This window comes from Girardinichthys multiradiatus, chromosome 22, assembly GCF_021462225.1.
Source record: "Girardinichthys multiradiatus isolate DD_20200921_A chromosome 22, DD_fGirMul_XY1, whole genome shotgun sequence".
NCBI classification, from domain to species: domain Eukaryota; kingdom Metazoa; phylum Chordata; class Actinopteri; order Cyprinodontiformes; family Goodeidae; genus Girardinichthys; species Girardinichthys multiradiatus.
Genome location: NC_061814.1, coordinates 33,993,054 through 34,010,825, shown reverse-complemented (window position 1 = coordinate 34,010,825; position 17,772 = coordinate 33,993,054). Strand labels below are relative to the sequence as shown.

The following is a 17,772-nucleotide window of genomic DNA, read 5'->3' as shown; positions in this document are numbered from 1 at the left end:
ACTTAACATCAGCGACAGTAATTAGAACTTTCAAAATAAACTTTACAGATACTCCTAAAAGAGTAAAATAAAAAATTGTTCCAAAGTTTAATTGTATTTAATTTAATTCTTGGAAAAATATGTTCTACATTGTTAATTTGACTAATCAAGTCCTTTAAAAAGGATTATATCGACCTGTCAAAATAAAGCTTAAAGATTCTGTTTAAATAAGTCTCAATATATCACAAAACAGATTATTTCACTGCAAGGTTTCAGATGGTGTGGAGTTAACTCAGTGATAAAAACGGAATGTGTTAGGCTTTCAAAATAAAGCTCATGGATGCCCTTTAAAATAAGAGTCCGCCTCTTCCTAAAACTAAGATGATAACTAAAGAACGATAAAAAAATAAAAAAGATAAAAAAAAGTATTTTATAGAGCAGATTGTTGCAATAGAAGGTTTTGTATGGTTGATTGGACTAAAGTGAAAACCGTGTTTGGCTTTCAAAATATTTTTACTATAAATCACATACATTCTCTTCAAAATAAAAGCCTTACTTTTTATACTTTAGATCATTACCAATGCAGGTTCTTCATTACTAAATAAAATTTATAGCAAATATAGATCCCACGTTAACCAAGTAGAAAAAAAGTGATTTGGTAGGCCTTTCAAAATAAAACTTTTTAAAATAAAAGTTTAGCTTTTTATGTTTGAGGTTGTAATCACACCAGGAAAGTCCTTTGGTCCGCTTGTTTGGTCCGGACCAAAAGCGAATTTTTTTCAATTGGTGCGGTTTGTTTTCACATTGTACTTTTTACAAGTGAACTATTACTTGGAAACAAAGCCACGCGGGTGACGATCATTGTTCCCATTGGACAGAAATGACGGGGGCGGGACAGAGCACAGACCCAGAAATGTAGGAAAACATCTGTAGACGTGCTGCGTTCAGCACCTCTGTTCTCCATATTTGTGCCGTTACTAAAGCTGCAATAATATTGTGAGGCTGAAGAGAAGCTCATTCAACACAGACTTTGAAACGGTCCATTTATAATGTTGGAACCCCGTCGGAGAATGTGTGCTGAACGCCGACGTTCTCTACGTGCCTTGTCCCACAACAAGCCAGTAGCGTTGCTAAGCAACACACAGCTTATCAGGTATGATTACCTTACAACACACACCTTTGCAACCGGCTACGGTGGCTTTTTATGTCCAAAGAGACGTACGCCTTTATCAGCTGGTTCGGATCGGGGCCGGTTTGTATTCAGACCATAAGCGAACAGCACCAGAGTCCGTTTGGAAGCTGACCGAGACCACCTCCGGTTGTTTGGTCCAAGGGGGGAAACGAACTCTGGTCCATTTAAAGCGGACCAAAAGTGGCAAAAATTATTTCTACAATGTAGGTAACAATGATCTAAGAATAATAATCATTATATTTAGGCATACAAATTGACTTGGTTTTTAAAATCTGAATCGCATGACTGTGTGTAAACAAAGAACCAAATCAGACCACTTTGTTATTTTAGTCGCTCATGTGATCAGTACTGCACACCAAAGGTCCGCTTGTCCGCCTCCCCCGCCCCCGGTCCTCTGCAGACTGACAGAGACAGTCTGTTAGCAGAGAAACAAAGGTCAGATTTCCAGCTCAAAGGAGGAATCTTAACCAGGGAGAAAAAAATAGGGCCGAAAACAAGCATGCTTTGTTTTCATTTTAACAGTCCAGCACTTGTACTCTGAACCGTGATGTCACTAGCCTGCTTCAACCTCTCTGTGACCCCAAGGGCAACAACTCTGAAATATTTCTCAACAGAAGGTGTGCAGTAATTAAAGCACAGATTTTGTTCAGATGCTCAGATGCAGACAAATGTGCAGTTATGATGTAAAGAAAACAGAGGCTCCTGTTCTCCAGACTGGTTTCCCCTGAGGGAAGCTACCGGAGCTCCACAAATCTGTACCATAAGTGTTACATAGTGCTACTCGAGCAGAGAGCCTGAGAGAGACGCACAAACAGCAAGAAAGCACATAAACGACTTACAGGTAGTTTGCAAATTAGTGCAGCCTTGAAAGCTGCAATGACTCATTCTCACAAGAACATGTGAACACCTAATGCAACAGATCTTTGTTGGTGTAAGTGATGTAATACTCATGATAAATACATCAGGCTTTGGACATAGGCCGCTATGAATGCTCTAGTCCCTGAAGGCCTCACAGGCCAAACAGTTCAAAGCAGCCCCATCAATACTAGACCAAGCAAAGCTACAGATCACCTCAACAGCAGTAATTAATCTCAGTCTCGTTAGCAGGTGACAAGCCTTTATCCAAACAATGATGTTCATAGGGTGGGGGGGCACAGATGGTTATTGGACTGCACCGTCTTCACCTGAGAGAAAAAATTCAAACGCGTCGGGATCAACGTGGAATTAATGCGCTAAGCCTGCTGTAACAAAAGAAGAGGTGGGAGCCGAAAAGCGGAAAAATTATCTTCAGCCCCTACTGCAATGCTTGCTAATGTGATTTACACATAAAAACATGTTCTTCTGGTGACCTTGTTACCATGCAAGTCACTTTTAATTTCCATCACATTTATGGCGGAAGCTGAGGAAACATAGTGGCAACATCACTCGCTTCGTATGAAACTGCAACGCCTCCCTGAGAAAGGATTAGTTGAATTATTTTGGGAAACATGATTACTTCCTTCAAAGGAGATAGATGAGAAGATTGAGATGCTCCTGTGCTTTTGAAGCTTTTGTCGAGAAAAGGTTAACCTGACAAAGTCTTATTGCATGTGTAGCTGTCAGTGTTAAAGTTACACATTTTATCACAAGTGATACATCTGCAAACCTTAATCTCTGTGTCTCAGTGTACTTTTAAGAAATGACCTTTAACCTCAGTGTAATTGTTTTCTAGCTGGTTTTAAAACCATGTATAAGTTTAATTTGAACTCTTTAGAGTTTCCAGTCCATTTAATCAACTGGAATGCCTCAGGAGTAAAAATGTGTAGACTGTTTCTTTTGGAAAGCTTCATTAAAGAGATAGAAGTAGCAGTCAGAGACAATAATGTTTTAAAAAGCAAATTAAAAACATTTATTTTTTTATTCTTAAACTTCAGTAACATATAATTGAGTTTAATTTAATTTTTATACTTCTATATTTTCTGTGACGTTTTATTCTTGCTGTCTGATAATTATGGTTTTATTTAATCACCATTTTAGGCATAGATTATTGATGGTTGCTTGCATACTTATTTATTTTCTTAAATCCTGTAGAAGCACTTTGTGTTAAAGTTGATTGTGAGAAATGTGCTCTATATAAATCCGGTTGATTGATTGAGATTCATCAAATCATTGCACTTGATTAATAGATCAGCAGCATGATCGCCTCTATAAAAGCAGAAGTTTTAGTACTTTGCAGCTGTGGACCATACAGGTGTGTGTTAACACAATGTCAGGTTTGACAATCATTGGCAATAACTTTAGAGAAGCAACTGCTGCTGCCCATCAATCACATCCCAGCAAATTCCCACTGAAGCCAGACCATTTACTGAGAAATTCTAAAAAACAAGAGGGGGCATTTTAAATTCTTCTTTAAAACCCATCTGGTTTCCCCTCACTTTTAATTCTAGTTCAACAGAAGATCTTGACGTTTATTGTGTAATTGTTTTTATTTTATCTTATTTAATTTTAGCAATATGTTATTGTTGTCATTTTGTTTGCAATAGATCTGACCCACATACAGAGAACACTCCAGAGAACAGAATATATAGAAGATATTTATTGTGACAAAGATAAACGGGAACGTAACAGATGATTCTCCAACTGTATGGAAAGAAGGGAAGAGAACTGATGACCACTGGCTTTATCTGAGATATGTGGAATGTAGGATGAATGCGAAGACTAGCAGGTAAACGAAGGCGAACAGCAGAGGGACTAATCACAGTCTCAATCTCATAGTGACCGATGAAACAAGGTGAAAGCATGGATTTAAGGGATATATCACGTGCTGACAACCGTACCTTCTGTCCAGGCTGGTATTCAGGTGCAGGCCTGCGTTTCCGATCAGCGAAACGTGTATTTTGGTCAGCAGTGCGGTGCAAGGTCTGAATAGTGGAGTTCCAGATGGATCTGCAGCAGCGGACTTGTTGGTGGACTGATGAAACCGTGATATCCTTTTCGTCGGCAGCAAACAGGGGTGGCTGATAACCAAGGGAAGCTTCAAAAGGTGAACGTCCAGTAGCTGAAGAAACGTGTGAATTTAATGTGTACTCAACCCAAGGTAGGTATGAGCACCAATCTGAAGGGTTTGTGGATGTGAGACATCGTAAGGTGGATTCCAGTTACTGATTTAATCTTTCGGTTTGACCATTAGACTGAGGGTGATAACCTGAGGTCAATGAAACCTTAGCTCCTAGAGCTCAACAAAACTGTTTCCAAACCTGTGAGATGAACTGTGGGCCTTGGTCGGATAGAATGTCCTGTGGGATCCCATGAAGACAAAACACATGTTTTGTGAGAAGTTTGGCTGTCTGTAGGGCTGATGGAAGCTTCATGAGGGGAATGAGATGACATGCCTTAGAGAAACGATCCACAATTGTGAGAACTGTTGTCATACCTGAGGCAAGGGGAAGTCCAGTAACGAAATCCAATGCTATGTGAGACCAAGGTCGATTTGGGATGCTGAGGGGTTGGAGAAGACCTGCGGGTGACTGATTACTGGACTTATTTCTGGCACAAATTGCATAAGCCTGCACAAATTTTCACATCTTTATGCAGCGAGGGCCACCAAAACCTCCTTTGAACTAGAGCAATAGTTCTACTAACACCAGGTTGTGCAGAAAATTTTGCTGTGTGCAACCAATCAATTAATCGGGAGCGTACCTTCGATGGAACATAGATGCGGTTTGGCGGTCCATTGGCAGGGTCAGGTTCTTGTTGTTGGGCCCTAAGAACAGTGTCCTCCATCTCCCACCCGAGTGCTCCAATCGTCCAACTGGGTGGAAGGATGGGAGCAAGTTTCTTCTCGGAATAATCAGTAGCAAACTGTCTGGAGAGGGCATCCGGCTTAGTATTCTTAGGTCCGGGTCTGAAAGAAATGCATAAGTCAAAACGAGAGAAAATTAAAGACCACAGAGAGTTAGGTCTTTTAGCTGACTGTAGGTAGGCCAAGTTCTTATAATCAGTCCAGACTTGAATGGGATGCTCAGCCCCCTCAAGCCAGTGGCGCCACTTTTCAAGAGCCAGTTTTATGCCCAGCAGTTCTGTCCCCCACATAATAGTTCCTTTTTGTGTTACTGAACCTACGGGAGAAAAAAGCACAAGGATGAAGTCTCCCATCCTCTGTTCTGAGACAACACCGCTCCGACTCCAATGTCAGAGGCATCTATATCCAGGATGAACTGTCTTGATGAATCCGGATGGACTAAGATGGGGGCTTGGGAGAACCTCTCTTTGAGGGTTTGGAAAGCTGCTTTGGCTTCAGATGACCAGGAAAATAAGGACTTAGAGGCAGTCAGAGGTGCAGCAATGAGACTATAATCCTTAATGAAACGTCTGTAAACATGTGCAAAACCCAAAAAATGCTGTAATGATTTGCGAGAGTCAGGCACCGGCCATTTCTGTACTGCCTTAATTTTCTCTGGATCTGAACGTACTTGTCCACCCTCAAGGATGTAGCCCAGAAATGTGATGGAAGACTGATGAAACTCACACTTCTCGGTTTTAACAAACAAGTGGTTCTCCAACCGGCGCTGCAGTACTTGGCGAACGCGCCTGTGGTGCTCCTGAATGTCCTTCGAGTAGATCAGTATGTCGTCCAAGTATACAAAAGCAAAAATGTTCAAAAGGTCTCTGAGCACATCGTTGACTAGAGCCTGGAACACAGCAGGAGCATTACATAGTCCAAAGGGCATAACCAAGTATTCAAAATGGCCTAGCGGCGTCTTGAAAGCCATCTTCCACTCATCCCCCTGGCGGATCCTGACCAGATGGTAAGCATTACAGAGATCTAACTTAGAGAATATAGTAGCACCATAAAACTGTTCGAAAGCTGAGGTGAGGAGAGGAAGTGGGTATTGATTCTTAACGGTGATTTGATTTAAACCCCTACAATCAATGCAAGGGCGTAAGGAACCATCCTTCTTCCCTACAAAAAAAAAGCCTGCCCCAAGTGGTGAGGATGAGGGCCGAATAATACCTGCAGACAAGGAGTCGTTTATATAGTTCTCCATAGACTTTTGCTGTGGACGGGAGATGTTATAAAGTCTGCTAGTGGGCAGAGGCGCACCGGGAAGAAGGTTGATCGCACAATCATAGGGTCTGTGAGGTGGTAGGGACAGGGCCTTATTTTTTACTAAAGATTCCCTTAAGATCATGGTATTCAAGGGGCACATGAGTAAGATGAATTACCTCGTCCTCTTTTTTGGCCTGTTTAGGTTTTACTAGGGAAGAAGGCAGATTGGAGACAAGATGAGTGACAATTAGTGGACCAGGATTCAATACAAAACTTAGACCATTCTAAATGCGGATTATGTTCTTGCAATCAGGGGAAATCTAAGACTAATGAGCCTTGAGACACAGGAAACACAAAAAAAGATGTCTTCTCTCTATGATTGCCTAACAATAAAAGTTCTACTGGTTTGGTTCGTTGAGTTATTTGCTGCAACTTCTTACCGTCTAGAGCTAGAACAGAACATGGGGAGTCAAGTAATTCGACTTCTATACCCGCCTGATTTACCAACTCTGAATCTATTGAATTCTGTTCGCAGCCAGAATCTATCAATGCCGATAAGGACATGGTGTGCTTGTTCACTATGATAGTAGCGGGTAAGCTAAATCTGGGGGCTTTACAAATCTGAGCGTGGTCCACCAACAAAGCCAGTGGACCCTGTCTTTTACTGGCCAGGGCAGACAGGACAAGTTGCTACAAAATGATCAGAAGAACCACAGTAAAAACACTGCTTGGATAATCTGCGTCTCTGTCTCTCTTCTAAAGAAAGACGAGTACGTCCCACCAGCATGGGTTCAGGTTCAGGAACTGGTTGCCGAGGTGGACACGGAACATAGGGTGGAAAATTACTGTTTAGCTGAGGTTTGTAGTTGGACCTTTCTGCTCTGGCTCTCCTTCTCTCTCTGATTCTGTTGTCAACTCTGGAAGCTAAGGAAATAACTTCATCCAAGGTAGGGGGTTCATCAATCATGGCTAACTCATCCTTTAGTGAATCATCTAATGCGTGCAAAAAGGTAGATTTCAATGCTTCATTATTCCAACCCGAGGTAGCTGCTAATGTACGAAATTCAATAGAAAACTCAGTAATGCGTCTGTGACGTTGTTTTAAGGCCCTCAACTGTCGGCCAGCACTAGACTTGTCTAACACGGGAAAAAGTCCTTTTAAACTCCTTAACAAAATCTTGAAAAGTACAACCAAATCCTCTACAATCATCAAACTGGGTCTCAGCCCAGCCTTGCCTGTCAATAATCCAATAACATACGAAATCTTTATGTCATCATGGGGAAAGGAACCCCTGGTTCCCTGGTTTTCAACCAGGGAGAACTGGAGCAAAAACCCCCCACAATTGCCCACCTCACCAGAAAACTTCAGGATTAGGGGAAGTAACGTCACAAGAATGAGGTCGCTGTTGAGATACCGGTAATGCAGTAGCGCCATCTACAGGTATGGTGGACTGAGTACCTAAGGTTTGTTGCAACATGGAGGCAATCTGCTCTAGCTGTTGGTTAGTCTGGCGTTGTTCTGAAAGGGAATGGAGAGATGAGTCATGAAAATGGATTTGATTAGCATGTTCAGAGTTCTACGGAGTGCTTCTGCTGGGTCTTGTTGGCCAGAGTGTTCTCTCATTTTGTTTGCAATAGATCTGACCCACATACAGAGAACACTCTGGAGAACAGAATATATAGAAGATGTTTTTTGTGACAAAGATAATCGGGAACGTAACGGACGATTCTCCAACTGTATGGAAAGAAGGGAAGAGAACTGGTGAAAATAGGAAACTGAATGATGTCGAACTAAGAACAAGGAATTAATGCAATTAAGAGAACAGCTTACTAAAAATGTGTGGTCAGGTTGCCAGGGGAAGAGGCATTCAGGATCCAGGTTTCTAGACGTTTCTTTAGGTGCTTTTTAGTGTGAGCTCGGAGCAAAACCGGAATTAGTTCGGTGTGCAGATGCTTATGTTGGAGGGTGGACAGGGTACGCTCGCGGTTTGGTCCAGGAGGCGAAGATAGCAGGAAACTGCCAGCTAGATTCGAATCCAAATGAAGACAGTAGATAGGAAATGAAATTCTCTGAACGTAGATAGCCTTGATCACGTAATCAGTATTTAGTGACATAAATCCAGGGTTCAGGTTTACTTAGCCTGCGAAGGAGCATAAACAAAGTTACACGAGGTCGAAGAACAAAGCATAGCCTTAGTGTTTGGCTTGAGCTTGTTACCACTGTGGGCAAAACACTCTGGCATCGAAGTGCTAGGCAGCCTCCTGCTTAAGTACTCCTCAAAGTATTTAGTAGAATAAGTCGCACCTGTCATCCAGCACACCTGAGAACTCCAGCACCGTCTGAGAACACTGAACACATGTAGCAAGCACAAAACACAAACACAACCCATATCCTGAGAATTGTACTTTCATTGCTTCTATATTACAGGTCCTTCTCAAAATATTAGCATATTGTGATAAAGTTAATTATTTTCCATAATGTAATGATGAAAATTTAACATTCATATATTTTAGATTCATTGCACACTAACTGAAATATTTCAGGTCTTTTATTGTCTTAATACGGATGATTTTGGCATACAGCTCATGAAAACCCAAAATTCCTATCTCACAAAATTAGCATATCATTAAAAGGGTCTCTAAACGAGCTATGAACCTAATCATCTGAATCAACGAGTTAACTCTAAACACCTGCAAAAGATTCCTGAGGCCTTTAAAACTCCCACCTGGTTCATCACTCAAAACCCCAATCATGGGTAAGACTGCCGACCTGACTGCTGTCCAGAAGGCCACTATTGACACCCTCAAGCAAGAGGGTAAGACACAGAAAGAAATTTCTGAACGAATAGGCTGTTCCCAGAGTGCTGTATCAAGGCACCTCAGTGGGAAGTCTGTGGGAAGGAAAAAGTGTGGCAGAAAACGCTGCACAACGAGAAGAGGTGACCGGACCCTGAGGAAGATTGTGGAGAAGGGCCGATTCCAGACCTTGGGGGACCTGCGGAAGCAGTGGACTGAGTCTGAAGTAGAAACATCGTAGAGCCACCGTGCACAGGCGTGTGCAGGAAATGGGCTACAGGTGCCGCATTCCCCAGGTCAAGCCACTTTTAAACCAGAAACAGCGGCAGAAGCGCCTGACCTGGGCTACAGAGAAGCAGCACTGGACTGTTGCTCAGTGGTCCAAAGTACTTTTTTCGGATGAAAGCAAATTCTGCATGTCATTCGGAAATCAAGGTGCCAGAGTCTGGAGGAAGACTGGGGAGAAGGAAATGCCAAAATGCCAGAAGTCCAGTGTCAAGTACCCACAGTCAGTGATGGTCTGGGGTGCCGTGTCAGCTGCTGGTGTTGGTCCACTGTGTTTTATCAAGGCCAGGGTCAATGCAGCTAGCTATCAGGAGATTTTGGAGCACTTCATGCTTCCATCTGCTGAAAAGCTTTATGGAGATGAAGATTTCATTTTTCAGCACGAACTGGCACCTGCTCACAGTGCCAAAACCACTGGTAAATGGTTTACTGACCATGGTATCACTGTGCTCAATTGGCCTGCCAACTCTCCTGACCTGAACCCCATAGAGAATCTGTGGGATATTGTGAAGAGAACGTTGAGAGACTCAAGACCCAACACTCTGGATGAGCTAAAGGCCGCTATCGAAGCATCCTGGGCCTCCATAAGACCTCAGCAGTGCCACAGGCTGATTGCCTCCATGCCACGCCGCATTGAAGCAGTCATTTCTGCCAAAGGATTCCCGACCAAGTATTGAGTGCATAACTGTACATGATTATTTGAAGGTTGACGTTTTTTGTATTAAAAACACTTTTCTTTTATTGGTCGGATGAAATATGCTAATTTTGTGAGATAGGAATTTTGGGTTTTCATGAGCTGTATGCCAAAATCATCCATATTAAGACAATAAAAGACCTGAAATATTTCAGTTAGTGTGCAATGAATCTAAAATATAGGAATGTTAAATTTTCATCATGACATTATGGAAAATAATGAACTTTATCACAATATGCTAATATTTTGAGAAGGACCTGTACTATAGTTTTACAGTTTAATCTTTGAAAAACACTTTGAGCAATGGAGCATTGTTTCTAAATGTGCTGCATTGGTAAGCCTTGATTTCATTTAAATAGAAAATCCACAACATAATGGCTGAAAAAGAAGGTGCTGTAGTGGCCCAGTCAAAGTCCTCTGCCTGATTGTAATGCCGTGGCTGGACTTTGAGAGCGTTACGCAGAAAGGAATGAGGTCAAACATCAATAAACTGAAGCGATGTTGTAAAGAAGAGTGGACTAAAGTCCCTCGTCACTAATGTGTGAGACTGATCAGGTCCAAGAGAAAATCACTGTTTTAGGTCATCGCTGCTAAAGGGGATTTCACAAGTTGCTGAAACTATTCTTTCTATCTTTTTCTATTTTGGCTTCAGTTTTGCATAACAAATTATAACAGTGAAGATTCTGTGTTTTTTGTGGCCTTGATGTCAGATTTAAGTAATTTTGAAACCTGGTAAAAAACAGATGCTTTGTAATGTCCTAATATGTAAAATCATGCATCCTTTGGATGTTATTGATTAATTTGTGTAATTCCCCAATTATTATATTTATTTCAACGTTTGCCTCCTGTTTAAACTGGTACACGCATGATTATTGCATTTTAACCATCAGCTGAAATGCACTTATTGTAACACTTTGTTTCTTTCTTATATAATTTAAAATGTTGGGAATTGATGACGTTTCATGTTCCTGATATGGTTAAGTGCCAAACCTTTTTGTGTCGTGTCAATCGAAGAATGATGCGACTTTAAAAAGGCACAAATCAAAGTAGACTCTGAGATTTGAAGATTTATGTGAAATGAATTAGGTCCCAGAGTGAGTCCATTACCCAGATTCTTAACTGTTTGACCTCATGGAAATTCGATTTGCTGCAATGCATGCTGTGTCTAGAGAACAATCATTGCATAAGCTTTGTATTTCATGAGACTTCTTTCCTCGTTCTTGTGTGTGTTTACATAAGCATGATGTGCAACAATGAATCAGCAAACGGCAAGAAGAATAAGCTGGAGGCAGAGGTCAGATTATGCAAAACAATGACTGAAGGAGTCATCTCCTGACTATGTCTAGATTGCTCCTTACTCAATAAGTCCCAGTACGCTTTATCAGGGCTGAAACATTTAATTGGCTCTGTTGGCAGCGGCTTTGATCTATCGTCACAAGTATACATCTGATTTACTACATTTGACCATGACTGCTGTTGATGAACTGTTAACAGACAAGAAATTGTGGCTGCAAAAGTATCTTTTAATGTCATCAGTAGAAATCAGATGGCTATTTTGTTGTAACTGAAAAGGGTTTGTTCCTTATAAAACCTTGAAACATCTCAGCATAGAATTGATTTGTGTCGGATGAGACATCTGAAATCGAGAGAGAACAAACAGACACTTTACTGCAGGGATTATCAAACTTCTCAAAACAACTACGATCTTAAATATGAGTTCACAGTGTTGATACATTAAAAATCTGAAGGGTGTGGCATGCATTGGTCTCCCTTTAATTTGATACACCTAAATAAATACAGTAAAAGGTATTGCATTTAAGAGTAATTAAATCAGTGCATAGAGTCACCCAGTGTGTTATTTAATGTTGGAATAAATGTAGTTGCTTTGTGAAAGTTCAACTATTAGTTATGGCATGCTAACATAGGATGATGCTCTGATAACATGAGAGTAACGTTTAAGATTTTAGACTTCATTGGAAAACACCTGTGGAAAAGTTTGCGAGCAGACTGTCTCCAGATCCCTCTGCCTCTGCAGAAAAGCAACCCCAGATCATAGTGTGATGTTCTTTGAGTGCTGCATAATGTTGCTTTTGTGCCAAATTTGCCATTTAGATAGTTCAAATTGGGTTTCATCAGACTAAACATATTGTCCCACAAGGTTTTATAATATTTTAGCCCTATCTGGGTGTTTTGTTTGGACAGAAAGCCTTCTTTTTCTTCAACCTTCCTTCTCAGTAAATACATAATAAGAATACAGGAGATTGTTGTCACATCAAGAACACTAACAGCCCCTTCAGTGCCACTGTCGCCCCTTTGTACCTTTGTATGTTTTAGGTCATTTGTAAGATCTCTAAAAGCTTTAGCCAAGGGATGCTAATAAGCCAATGTGAGGAAAATCCCACTAAGAAAGATCCACTTTATTTCTGGGAATACGCTGTTACTATAATTGATTTTAGGTGTGTACATATGTGGGCTATATGTTGAAATTTGATCAAAATGAGCATTATTATTAATGCAGGTTTTATTTTCAACATGTTTTTCCTCTAATAAAAAAATTTTTCAGTTGAATTGGTCAGGATATATATATGTGAAATTAAAGGTGGAAAAGGTTTTGAAATGATTTACTGTAATTTGAGAGCTCTTTTCTTCCTTCTGTTTATTCTTGTGTTGGCAAACCACTGAAATGTCATGTTTTTAGCTTGCCTTTAAAATCGAAAAACAGCTTAGGTTGAATCAGTAACAAAATCTGTAAGATTTTTATTTCTGTAAAACTGATTTTTATGATCCCAAAACACAGCGTACACTTGCAGGACACTGTGAAAGATATCGTCCTTGGAAAGTGTCATAACAACCAGGGGATGGAGCTACAGGGGGATCCAGACACAACATCTTTCTACCATGAACATGACAAAATACTGTTATGTCAGCGCTCAGAGAAAATAGCAGTAAAGTGGGAAATAGAGAGGTAAGAAGCTGCGTGTGTGTTTGTATGTGGGGGGATTCTTGGATGCTGGCTCCACCTGAGGCATGCAGGGGAACATCATTATTCAGAGCACCACTTTGAAGCTGGATGGATCTCAGGGTGCAGGCAAGAAGCAGTTTTAATTAAAACAGCAACAATTCAGCTCAAGTTGCCCAACAGAAAACAAGAACTTTGAAGAGCCACTGAATGCCCCATTTAGAGCCGATTGTCTAGAGATAACATCAAATATAATATGCAGGAGCACACTACAGCCTCTGTCGCAAAATGTGTGTTTTTGGAGCCATGGTTTATGAAGTGTGTGAGTGTGCGACGTGAGGTCTCTGTGTCCTACTTTCCTGGCTGTGCGGTGTCACTGTGGGCCGGACGGGAGTGACAGATAGAGATGGGCTGTAGGTGTTCAGAGGCCGAACAAAGACAGGAAAGCCTTGGGGGATATTATGACAGGTAGACAGAGGAGAGACAAAACTTCATTACAGCTGCAGCAGGGACATGTTCTGAATCTAAAATTAGCACCTCGAGTCGGCACATCAAAAAACACCTGTGCTTTTATATTTGTGCTCTACATGCGTCCGCTGTTATAGAGAAATAATACAAAGAAGCTCCTTGATTTTTTTGTTATTTCCGCCTTGTCCATCAAGCACGTTTGTACCTCTTCCCGTATCTACTAAAAGGCAGGAGCGAGCCACAGAGAGAGAGGCGAGTGATTCTCCAAGACAGCAGCAGTTCAAAGAGTCTGTCTGCATAGAGAGAAGCTTCTAATTTTAACTCAGAGACAGAACGGCTCATGAAACAGCTCTCTGCCTTGCTACAGCTCAATTATTCATCAACACAAGTCTCTCAGCTAAAAAGTCCTCCACGTTATTCATTTCTCTCCACCTCTTCTTTCATGCTATTTCATTCAGACACAAAGCCAGCCACCTTCATACAGACCAAACCTAAATTCTGTAAATCCTTGAGTTGAACTTCTCTGTGCCTTTCACAAATCCATTAGTGGCCTGGTAAAGATGTATCAAAAATAAACATAATGAGGCAGGTATTAGGCTCAGGACTTTAAGGAAATAATCTGAAAGTAAAAGGTTCAGGAGAGTGAATTTTTAATTTGAAACTTTGCTTTATGAAAAAGATTTATCACTCCTACTTCCAAGGATTAAAAAAAATGTCGCTGTGAACTGCCTTGAAAACGTATTCAACTTGCAGTCTAAAACATGTGCATGTGCATTTGTATCCAGCCGGCTTTATTCCAGTACAACCAACTATCTTCCGATGTAAGTAATAATTGTTCTCTAAAGGCTTCAGATGTTTGTTAGAGAACATCAGTGAACAAAAAGCGTCATGAAAACCAAAGACCACATCAGACAGGTCAGGGAGGACATTCTGGAGAACTTTAAGTCAGTGTTACGTTATAAATCATTATCACACGCTTTCAACTTCACACTGAGTGCTGCTCAAGCTTCAGTTTGAAAATGGAGAGTATAGCAGAACAGCACATCTACCAAGACATGTCCGTCCACCTGAACAGACAGGCTGAGCAAGGTTGCATTAATGAGCTGCAGAGATCCATAGCTCAGGTGGAAGAATCTTTCAGCAGAGCAGTAATTAGTCAAGCTCTCCAGAAATCTGGCCTTCATGGAAGATTGGCAAGAAGAAACCCATTGTTGTTGTTCTACAAGTAAATATAACAAAATAGAAAGTCTTGGCTAACATGAAAAAGGCTATGTGTGGTGAAAAATCTGACCATTGTCTTGAACACACCATCTCCATGGTGACCTGTGGTGGCAGCAGCGTCATGCTGCTGGAATGTTTTTCTTTAGGAGGGACAGGAAAGGTGGTTAATGAGGATTGGAAGATGGATGGAGTTAAATACAGGATAAAGCCGGAACTCACCTTCCAGGCGGGGAACCACACTAAACATACAACTAGAGCTACATAGGGATGGATTAGATCCAAGAAGGTTCATGTGTTAAAATGGCCCAGTCAAAGTCCTAAACCCAAATGAGAGTCTGCGGCATGTCTTGGAAATTGCTGTTTACACACACTGTTCATCTGCTCTGATTAAGCTTAAATTATTTTGCAAAGTAAAAGGTCCAAATAATTTCAGTTTCTAGATATGCAAAGCTGGTAGAGACATATCCCCAAAGACTTGCATCTGTAATTGCAGCAAAAAGGTTGCTCTACAAAGTGGCTTAATATATACGTATGTATGTCTTAGGTCTGAAATCATAAAAAAATCTAAAATCTTGAATTATTTGTGTTGGTCAATCACATAAAATCCCAATGAAATGCATTGAAATTTGTGGATGTAATGCGACAAAATGTTTAAAAGTATAAATGCTTTTCCAAGACACTGTGGATAAAACCAAGATATCTATAAAAAACTGTTTTACTGACAACTTCAAACAAATTGTTTTCACAGGCAAGGACAGGAATCCAGCCTTGCAGATAAAGACTTGGACCATTTGCTCGGAAAAATGTACTTTCCGATTTGATCAAGCTGTAGGAGCCTTCATCTTGAACAGACAACTGCTCGACATGTGATACCAAGCTGACTCACTGTAGCTAGCGGTACTAATTTCACAGGTTTCAGCTGAGTCCTTAATGATGTTGGCTGATTTATAGTGCAGCAACACTGGAGGATACAGCTGAGGGGCTTTTTCTTACCTTAGTGACAGGAAATCAGGAGATATACCATAACGTTTTTTCACAATTTTTTAAGCTTCCTTGTTGTCTTGACTCATGAAGAAATGCAACATTTAGGACCTGTTGAAAATCTTATGATAACGTTATAGCTTTAAAACCCAGAAGGCCTTAAATAAGGATTGCAACTGCAGGGAACCTAGTAGAGGATTTGTTCCTGCTGTGATAATGACACCACTTTAAAACTCACCCAGACGGCCTCACAGATTTATGCTGAGCTTGCGTTTTCATGTTGATTAGAGGCTACAGGGTAAACACAGAAAAACACCTGTACCAACCTGTCTGCTGAACAGTGACAGTGAACTGTATTAATTTGGAGGAAGTTTCGTTGAGTCTTCGCTTGAATGCCTTTCACACTCACCATGCCAGGAACCTTTCATTTGTTTTAGGAGCAGACAACAAATCAAAGAAGGGGTGCATAAATCTGGAGGATCAATAGAGAAAATACAATAACACATTCTCAGTGTTATTGCTCTGCATTAGCCACTTCCCTGAGCATTTTTCATTTCGAAAAGTAAAATTTACTATCGATTCTCCTGCCAGAAAATGAACCACAGCTGAACTTTGTGGTGTGCTTGCTTCAGCCTGGACATCCTGGTCAGATTTAGTCAGGGCTTTGTCTATCTGTGATAGGCAGTGGTTGCCGTATATCCTGAATAAAGGGAGATAGTGGGGGCCAAACCCAGCCTGGTGTGGTGCTGTTTGTAGATAAGGCTACAGATGCTACCATAGCATCTGCCACACTGTCTGCAGAGAAGGAAGTGATTCCTAATGTCCATCCTGACAAGATATATTCCGGAAGAAGACATAAAATAAAACAGACAAACATCAGGCTATTTTCTGAAGATCAGCATTAAACAGTGTTTGTTACAGCTTATCAGGTTCACAGCTGTTTGCTGTAAGCCTGTTTGTCAGGATCTGGGTTGTGTTTTTGTTTTTGTGCTTGCTACATGTGTTCAGTATTTTCAGACGGTGCTGGAGTTCTCAGGTGTGCTGGGTGACAGGTGAGACTTATTCTACTGATTACTTTGAGGAGTACTTAAGCAGGAGGCTGCCAGCACTTTGATGCCAGAGTATTTTGCCCTCAGTGGTAACAAGCTCAAGCCAAACACTAAGTCTATGCTTTGTTCTTCGACCTCGTGTAACTTTGTTTAAGCTCCTTCGCAGGCTAAGTAAACCTAAACCCTGGATTTATGTCACTGAATACTGACTACATGTCTGGAAGTCTTTCTGGATGATCAAGACTATCTACGTTCTGAGGACTTCGTTTCCTATCTCCTGTCTTCGTTTGGATTTGCATCAAGCTGGCAGTTTCCTGCTACCTTCGTCTTCTGGACCAAGCTGCGAGCGTACCCTGTCTACCCTCCAATGAAGGCATCTGCATACCAAACTCATTCCTGTTTGCTCCAAGCTCACACAGAACAGCACGGACCTTCTACAAACTCTACTTCAACAAACCCGGTTCCTGAATCCTTCTACCCCTGGCGACCTGACCACACCTATTTAGTAAGGTGTTCTCTTGATTACATTAATTCCTTGTTCTTAGTTCGACATCATTCAGTTCCCTGTTTTCACCAGTTCTCTTCCCCTCTTCCCATACAGTTGGAGAATCATCCATTACGTTCCTGATTATCTTTGTCTCAATAAACATCCTGTACTTATTCTGTTCTCCGGAGTGTTCGCTGTATGTGGGTCATATCTATTGCAAACAAATTGATCCTGTCAAAGATTTTGAATTCTTTATTTGCAAAGAGCTGTATTGTAATGCATTGTTTGTATACCGCAATATCCAAAGGTATAATAAACTAATAAGACTATGTGTAAGTAAAGAGCCTGGTTTTATTCCATTACAGTGAGACAACCCTGCTAAATGTCAGGTTTGTGTTACTTTTTTAAGCACTTCATGATTACAATTCTGTATTCTCTGGTAGGAGTCAATCAGCATCACACGTCTTGACTTGGTAATATTTGCAAAAGTTCTTCAGATTTATTTAGATAGTAGGGACATAACTTTTCCCCTCATCAAATCATTACTCAGAAGATTTAGATGTATGTTTAGACTCAGACATATGAAGGTTTTGGGTTGAAAATTGACTGGTTTGTGGAATGATTCATAACTT

At 40.9% G+C, this 17,772-nt stretch overlaps 1 long non-coding RNA gene across 2 annotated transcripts; it reads left to right on the top strand.

The window, feature by feature from the left end:
- The first annotated feature begins 903 nt into the window (after positions 1–903).
- On the top strand, positions 904–17,471 carry LOC124858762. 2 transcript variants are annotated; one of them, XR_007035922.1, is made up of 4 exons: positions 904–1,132; positions 12,786–12,940; positions 15,372–17,158; positions 17,255–17,471. It is a non-coding gene; the product is annotated as an uncharacterized LOC124858762 (long non-coding RNA). The 2 variants fall into 2 exon arrangements; XR_007035921.1 differs by lacking the exon at positions 904–1,132 and having other exon boundaries at positions 12,432–12,940.
- The last annotated feature ends 301 nt before the right edge of the window (positions 17,472–17,772 follow it).